Genomic DNA, 7,443 nt, shown 5'->3' on the forward strand with positions numbered 1-7,443 from the left:
TATATAGGACCCCTGGGAGGGGGGGCGCCGGCCAGGGATCCCATCTGGATGGGGGGCGGCGGCCAGGGGGGGTGACTTACCCCCCAAGGCAAGTGGGGCGCCCCCTTGCCCTAGGGTTTCCAACCCTAGGCGCAGGGGGGAGGCCCATGGGGGGCGCCCAGCCCACTAGGGGCTGGTTCCCTTCCCACTTCAGCCCACGGGGCCCTCCGGGATAGGTGGCCCCACCCGGTGGACCCCCGGGACCCTTCCGGTGGTCCCGGTACAATGCCGGTAACCCCAGAAACTTTCCCGGTGGCCGAAACTTGACTTCCTATATATAATTCTTCACCTCCGGACCATTCCGGAACCTCTCGTGACGTCCGGGATCTCATTCGGGACTCCGAACAACTTTCGGGTTTCCGCATACACATATCTCTACAACCCTAGCGTCACCGAACCTTAAGTGTGTAGACCCTACGGGTTCGGGAGACATGCAGACATGACCGAGATGCCTCTCCGGTCAATAACCAACAGCGGGATCTGGATACCCATGTTGGCTCCCACATGTTCCACGATGATCTCATCGGATGAACCACGGTGTCGAGGATTCAATCAATCCCGTATGCAATTCCCTTTGTCAATCGGTATGTTACTTGCCCGAGATTCGATCGTCGGTATCCCAATACCTTGTTCAATCTCGTTACCGGCAAGTCTCTTTACTCGTACCGCAATGCATGATCCCGTGACTAACGCCTTAGTCACATAGAGCTCATTATGATGATGCATTACCGAGTGGGCCCAGAGATACCTCTCCGTCACACGGAGTGACAAATCCCAGTCTCGATCCGTGCCAACCCAACAGACACGTTCGGAGATACCCGTAGTGCACCTTTATAGTCACCCAGTTACGTTGTGACGTTTGGCACACCCAAAGCACTCCTACGGTATCCGGGAGTTGCACGATCTCATGGTCTAAGGAAAAGATACTTGACATTGGAAAAGCTTCTAGCAAACGAAACTACACGATCTTTTATGCTATGCTTAGGATTGGGTCTTGTCCATCACATCATTCTCCTAATGATGTGATCCTGTTATCAATGACATCCAATGTCCATAGTCAGGAAACCATGACTATCTGTTGATCAACGAGCTAGTCAACTAGAGGCTTACTAGGGACACGTTGTGGTCTATGCATTCACACATGTATTACGATTTCCGGACAATACAATTATAGCATGAACAATAGACGATTATCATGAACAAAGAAATATAATAATAACCATTTATTATTGCCTCTAGGGCATATTTCCAACATCAACCTCTCCCATTGCTATCGGGTCATCAAGGACGAAGAGAAGTTCAAGGCACAATATGCAGCGCTCAAGGTACGTGGGGGGAAGGGCGCCGTGGAGGATGTTGGGGAGGGCGAGCCGGCACGGCCGCGGGGGAAGACCAACTCCAAGAAGGAGGACAAGCGAGATGCGGCCACCAACACCTTGATCGCAAGCGTGGACGGCATGATGAATAAGAAGGACTCAAGGGGGGAGGAGCGCCGGCGTTTCAAGGCTGAGCAAATGGATGCTTTCATGGAGATCCAAAGGAGGAGGCTTGATCTTGACGCCGAGAAGCAAGCCAAGATGTTCGAGCTCGAGGCGGAGAAGCAAGCCAAGATGCTAGAGATCGAGGCCGCCAACACCAAGACAAAGGCGAAAGAAGTGGCTCTTGCAAGCATGATGACCGGGGTGGAGATCATGAAGGTGGATCTCAACGCCTTGTCGCCAAGGAAGAGGCCGTGGTTCGAGAAGATGCAGGCCGACATGCTCAAGTTCAACGACGAGTGATCTATGGCGTCGAGGGGCCATCTTTTTTATATGCCGGCATGACCACGGGAGCCGCGATGACGTGGTCGAACTCAAGTCCCACCATTTTTTGTGTGCTGGCATGTGTGCCGGCCGGCTGGCAAGTGCGCCGGCATGAACTGTGGTGTTTTCTGAAGCCGGCATTGTATGCCGGCGCTGGCATGGTGCCGGCATGAGACATGGCCGCTGGCATGATCGGCCGCGGGCCTTTTTTATTTAGAAGTTGAATGCGGACATAAAATGGGTCGGCACGTTGGGCGCATTGCCGACCCAAATGCAAAACTGGGCGGACGGCGGGCGGGCGGCCGACCCAAACGGATAAATGCGCCGTCCGTTTGGGTCGCCCCATTGGAGTTGCTCTTAACCGGCTCCGGCTCCGGCGTGCCCTCTCGATCCAGAAAACTCAGGCAAAGCAAACCGCCATGGCCGGGGATGTTTGCCCATGCTCAACAAAGGACAGAACCCTCTCGGAAACACCGCACCACGTGCTCCGGTGGAGCAAACTTTAGGCGAGATGCATGGAGACATGGCGCCGTCGGTCGGCACCGGAACAAGCCGGACCGTGCAGGGAGCCGAAGATGGCCACGCATGGCATAGAGGATGCCGAAAGGCCGCGTATGGCGTATCCTCGATCCGGGTCCGTCCAGGGAATTTCCATCGGGAAATCTGCCGTCGGGCAACCACCGCCCCCGCCTCGGCGGTTTCCGGTGGTCTTCGCCTGTCCGCACCTGCTAATTAAGAAATACGTACTGTACCAGTGGCTGGATTGGACGAACGATCGCGGCAACCTCCATGATCGATCGGCCTGGCTGGCCGGACAGCGGGCAGATCGAGCTTTGTTCCCAAGAAACACATGATGGAATGGTGCTACAGGACAGGTACCGGACATGCCTGTAGTGTGATCACGTATTGCCATAGCTAGCTAGCTAGCTGCTGACTCGAGTGACCCGTATACAGGACGGGCAGGTCGACGGCCAGAAGTCCTCCGCGCATTGATCGCGCGCAGTAGGGGACACACAACAGACTGGCAGAAAATTACACATTTCGTTCTCTGAGTCTCTGGCGCACTACGATTTAGTCCCGCAACTCAAGAAACACTACAATATGGTTCTTATACATGTGAATACATAACACCCTATGGTCTTTTGCGTAACACTCTACGGTCCCCCCTCTGCTGCCGCTGCGTGGTGCTGCTCTTTTGCGTATAGTCCCCTCGCATTTTGTGGAAACAACCGTGCTCCCCTGGTCCACGCGGCTCCACTTGTGATCCTCCTGCGCCGAGTAGTCAAATCGACAGCCTTACTCGGTAAGCCAGCCGCCTCCAGTCCACCACTCCGAGCCATCCACCGCTCACACCACCACTCCTCTCGCTTCGTCTCTCTCCCCCTTCACGCCCTCGCCCAAATTCCTAACCCTTCTCACCGACACCAATCGATCTGCAGCCGTTGCCTTCCGATCTCCAATGGAGATCACTCCTCCGCTAGCGCAACTCCACGTTCATGTGGCTGTCCGCGATGCAGAGAAGCTCTCCCGGCTGCGTGATATGCTCCTGGTTCCCTGACCTGGCGATGCTCTACGAGGATGTGGTCGGCATCGCTGATTGTCTCACTGATGATGAGAAGGCCCGCATGCGCCCAAATCGCTCTCTTCCAATGGAGTACCTGTACTGCGCGATGATGGAGGCGGAGAGCGACGAACCGGTGCAGAGTTACCGGTGGAGCGCACACAAATCAAGCCACGCGGATGGCGCAACTCATGGCACTTGGCAGGGCGCGGGTCAATCGGCTAGCCAGGGCGCGGGCGAGGGCGGCCAGGGCCAGCGCGATGCAGCTCCGGACGCGTCTGGTCATGCCGCTGTGGCTCTGAACGCGTTGTCTGGTGCCTCGCCAGCCAACCTGCATAGGAGGAGGGTGAGGGAGTCCTGGACTAAGGGGTCCTCGGGCGTCCGGCCTGTTATCCATTGGGTCGGACTGATGGGCTGTGAACACATGAAGGCCGAAGACTGTACCCGTGTCCGGATTGGACTCTACTTGGCGTGGAAGGCAAGCTTGGCGACCAACTATGAAGATTCCTTCTTATGTAACCGACTCTATGTAAACCCTAGATCCTCCCGGTGTCTATATAAACCGAAGGAGTTAGTCCGGAAAGGATATACACATTACCATAGCATATAGGCTAGACTTTTAGGGTTTAGCCATTACGATCTCGTGGTAGATCAACTCTTGTAACACTCATATTCATCAAGATCAATCAAGCAGGAAGTAGGGTATTACCTCCATAGAGAGGGCCCGAACCTGGGTAAACATCGTGTCCCCCGTCTCCTGTTACCATCGATTCTAGACGCACAGTTCGGGACCCCTTACCCAAGATCCGCCGGTTTTGACACCGACATTGGTGCTTTCATTGAGAGTTCTACTGTGCCGTCGACGAAAGGTTCGATGGCCTCTTCAATCATCGATAGCGACGCTGTCCAACGAGAAACCTTCCTCCCCGGACAGATCTTCATATTCGGTGGCTTCGTACTGCGGGCCAACTCGCTTGGCCATCTGGAGCAGATCGATAGCTACGCGCCTGGCCACCAGGTCAGATTTGAAAGCTTGAACTATGTCGCGGATATCCGTGGAGACTTGATCTTCAACAGATTTGAGACCGCGGCGATCGCTCCCCCTCGCTCCGATGAACATGACTTAAATCTGTCATCGGACCGCATCCAGGAGATGGTTCCTGTAACTGCTACGGCCTTAGATCCGGAGCAGATCGTACCGTCCGAGGCCACAGAATCCGTGGCATTGGAGCCGCACACGGACTCAACTCCTTGCAATATCTGCGTCAACGGAATTCCGGACTCGTTTTCGGCTATAAATTCCGAACCACGTACGCCTGCGTACACCGAGTTGGATCGGTTATCGATCTTCGAGTTCAGCACCGCAGACATCTTTCAACACTCGCCCTTGGGCGATATGCTAAATTCATTAAAGAACTTGTCCTTGGCAGGGGACTCACAGCCGAACTATGTTCGGTTCGAATTAGGGGCTGATGGAGAATTTTGCTTCCCACCAGCCACCCACTTCATAGCTACTGTCGAAAACTCAACCGACGTGCTTAACTGGGGCTCCGAAGACATCGACAGCTTGGACGGCGATGCCGACAAGGAGCAAGGCCAAGACCAGCCATTCACCAGAAGTTGGACGGCCACCTCTTCATACGATGTGTACATGGTCGATACACCAAAAGACAGCAACACCGGCACCGGAGGAAATAATACCCCGGACGACGCCGAACACAATGAAGACCCTGTCGGAGCAAAATCCGAACAGGAGGAACAAGAAAACGGGCAAGCCAGCCCCGACGAACAGGCCCTGCCCAACGACAATTCAGAGGACGACAACTACCTTCCGCTCTCCGAAGACGAGGTAAGCCTCGGCGACGAAGACTTCATCGTACCCGAAGGACCCCTCGAGCAGGAGCGTTTCAAGCGCAGGCTAATAGCTACCGCAAGGAGCCTGAAAAAGAAGCAGTAACATCTTCAAGCTGACCAAGACCTGCTCAATGATTGATGGACCGAAGTCCTGGCCGCCGAAGAATACAGCCTTAGTGGCCCAGCCAAAAGCTACCCGAAGCATACATCGCTACCTCAGTTTGATAACGAGGCGTTGGAGCCCGTACCATTATCACACCATGCGGCAGGTCGACGACAACCCGGTCCGGATAAAGAGGCAACTCAAGCCGAACTCCAGACCGCCCTACCTCGCTGTAAAGGCAAGAATAACACAGCTCGTGGTTGTACAGACGATCTTCGACGGGACTTGGACAGTAGAGCAGGACACGCAAGATCGATCTACGGATCGCGAGGGCATGTCCCGACACGCGACGACGGCTACCTATTCGGACGTGACAAACCTAGCCACACCCGAGCCGAAAACCACAAATGGACTCCTTTGGAGTCACGTCGCATTGTGGCCCAACATAGAGGCGCCGCACACCCTCTTTGCTTCACTGATGAAGTAATGGATCATGAATTCCCCGAGGGATTCAAACCCGTCAATATTGAACCATACGACGGAACAACCGATCCGTCGGTATGGATAGAAGATTTTATTCTTCACATCCATATGGCCCGTGGAGACGACCTCCACGCCATTAAATACCTCCCACTAAAGCTAAAAGGGCCAGCTCGGCACTGGTTAAACAGCCTGCCTGAAAATTTCATAGGCAGCTGGGAGGACTTGGAAGAAGCCTTCCTTGGCAACTTTCAAGGAACATATGTTTGGCCACTAGATGCCGATGACCTAAGTCACATTGTCCAGCAGCCCGGAGAGTCAGCCAGGGAGCTCTGGACTTGGTTCTTAGTCAAAAAGAACCAAATCGTCGACTGTCCGGACGCGGAAGCCCTTGCGGCCTTCAGACACAGTGTCCGGGACGAATGGCTGACACGCCACCTCGGCCAAGAAGGACCTAAATCCATGACAGCCCCCACTGCTCTGATGACCCGCTTTTGCGCAGGAGAAGACAGCTGGCTCGCTCGCAGAAGCAACAGCGCCAGCGACCCGGGCATTTCCGAAATCCGAGACGGCAACGGCAAGCCACGACGAAGCAAATACAACAGTCGCAATGATAATGAAAGATCACGCGACACAGCGGTCAACGCCGGATTCAGCAATCCCAAGCCCGATCAGCGGAAGAAGCCATTCAAGGCGAATCGCGACGAACCATCCAACCTGGACAGGATATTGGACCGACCCTGCCAGATTCATGGCCACCCCGATAAACCAGCTAATCATACTAACAGAAACTGCTGGGTCCTTAAGCAGGCCGGCAAGCTCAACACCGAACACAGGGGAAGGAGGCCGCCAGGCGACAGGGATGACGGAAAGGTTCACCAACGAAGCACTGGGGGTCAGAAGCAATCTCCACCAGAGGATCAACTACTCCCAGAACGGAAATAGCAACCCGGCTTCCGCCGCCCACTTCGTACACCTACAAAATTTGTACCGCGCATACATCATTATGCACTCAAGATACCATGGGCATTGGCGGAAGCACAATACGGACAACCCTGCAAGCACCCCAGTAACATTTTTTATTTATTTTCCTTTTATTCATTTTGTTCCTTCGCTATCCTTTAGAAATAGGTGACGAACAGGATAAACATCTGAAACTGGCTCTATCGGAGTCCGGATCTGTATACTCACCTAAGGGGCCACTTCCATCAAGGATTCCCCCCACCGAGGACTGGCGGCGCAGACGTGCGACAGGAGGTCCAAAATAAATTTTTGTAGACCGCACTCTCTATTTATTGAGTCTGTACTATGCCTGTTCCTCCGCCTCCAACCCCAAGCATGTAAAATAGCCAGGAGGATGGGTTTTTATATATATCATAAGTAGTCATTGGCATACCGCTCAGTTCCCAGTAAAACATATCCGAACTAATCATCCGTGTTGTCTCGCCACGGAATACGGCTGCCACAGTTGTTTCATAAATATACCTTGGCATAACGTGTCAGGGGCTCGTTATGGGAACAAATGAGTTGCCAGCAAAAGCCCGAACAGCTCTATAGCGCACTTCGGCGTCGCAAGTTTCGCCTTATATGCATCAGCTCCGAAT

This window comes from Triticum aestivum, chromosome 2D (genome assembly GCF_018294505.1).
Source record: "Triticum aestivum cultivar Chinese Spring chromosome 2D, IWGSC CS RefSeq v2.1, whole genome shotgun sequence".
NCBI lineage: Eukaryota > Viridiplantae > Streptophyta > Magnoliopsida > Poales > Poaceae > Triticum > Triticum aestivum.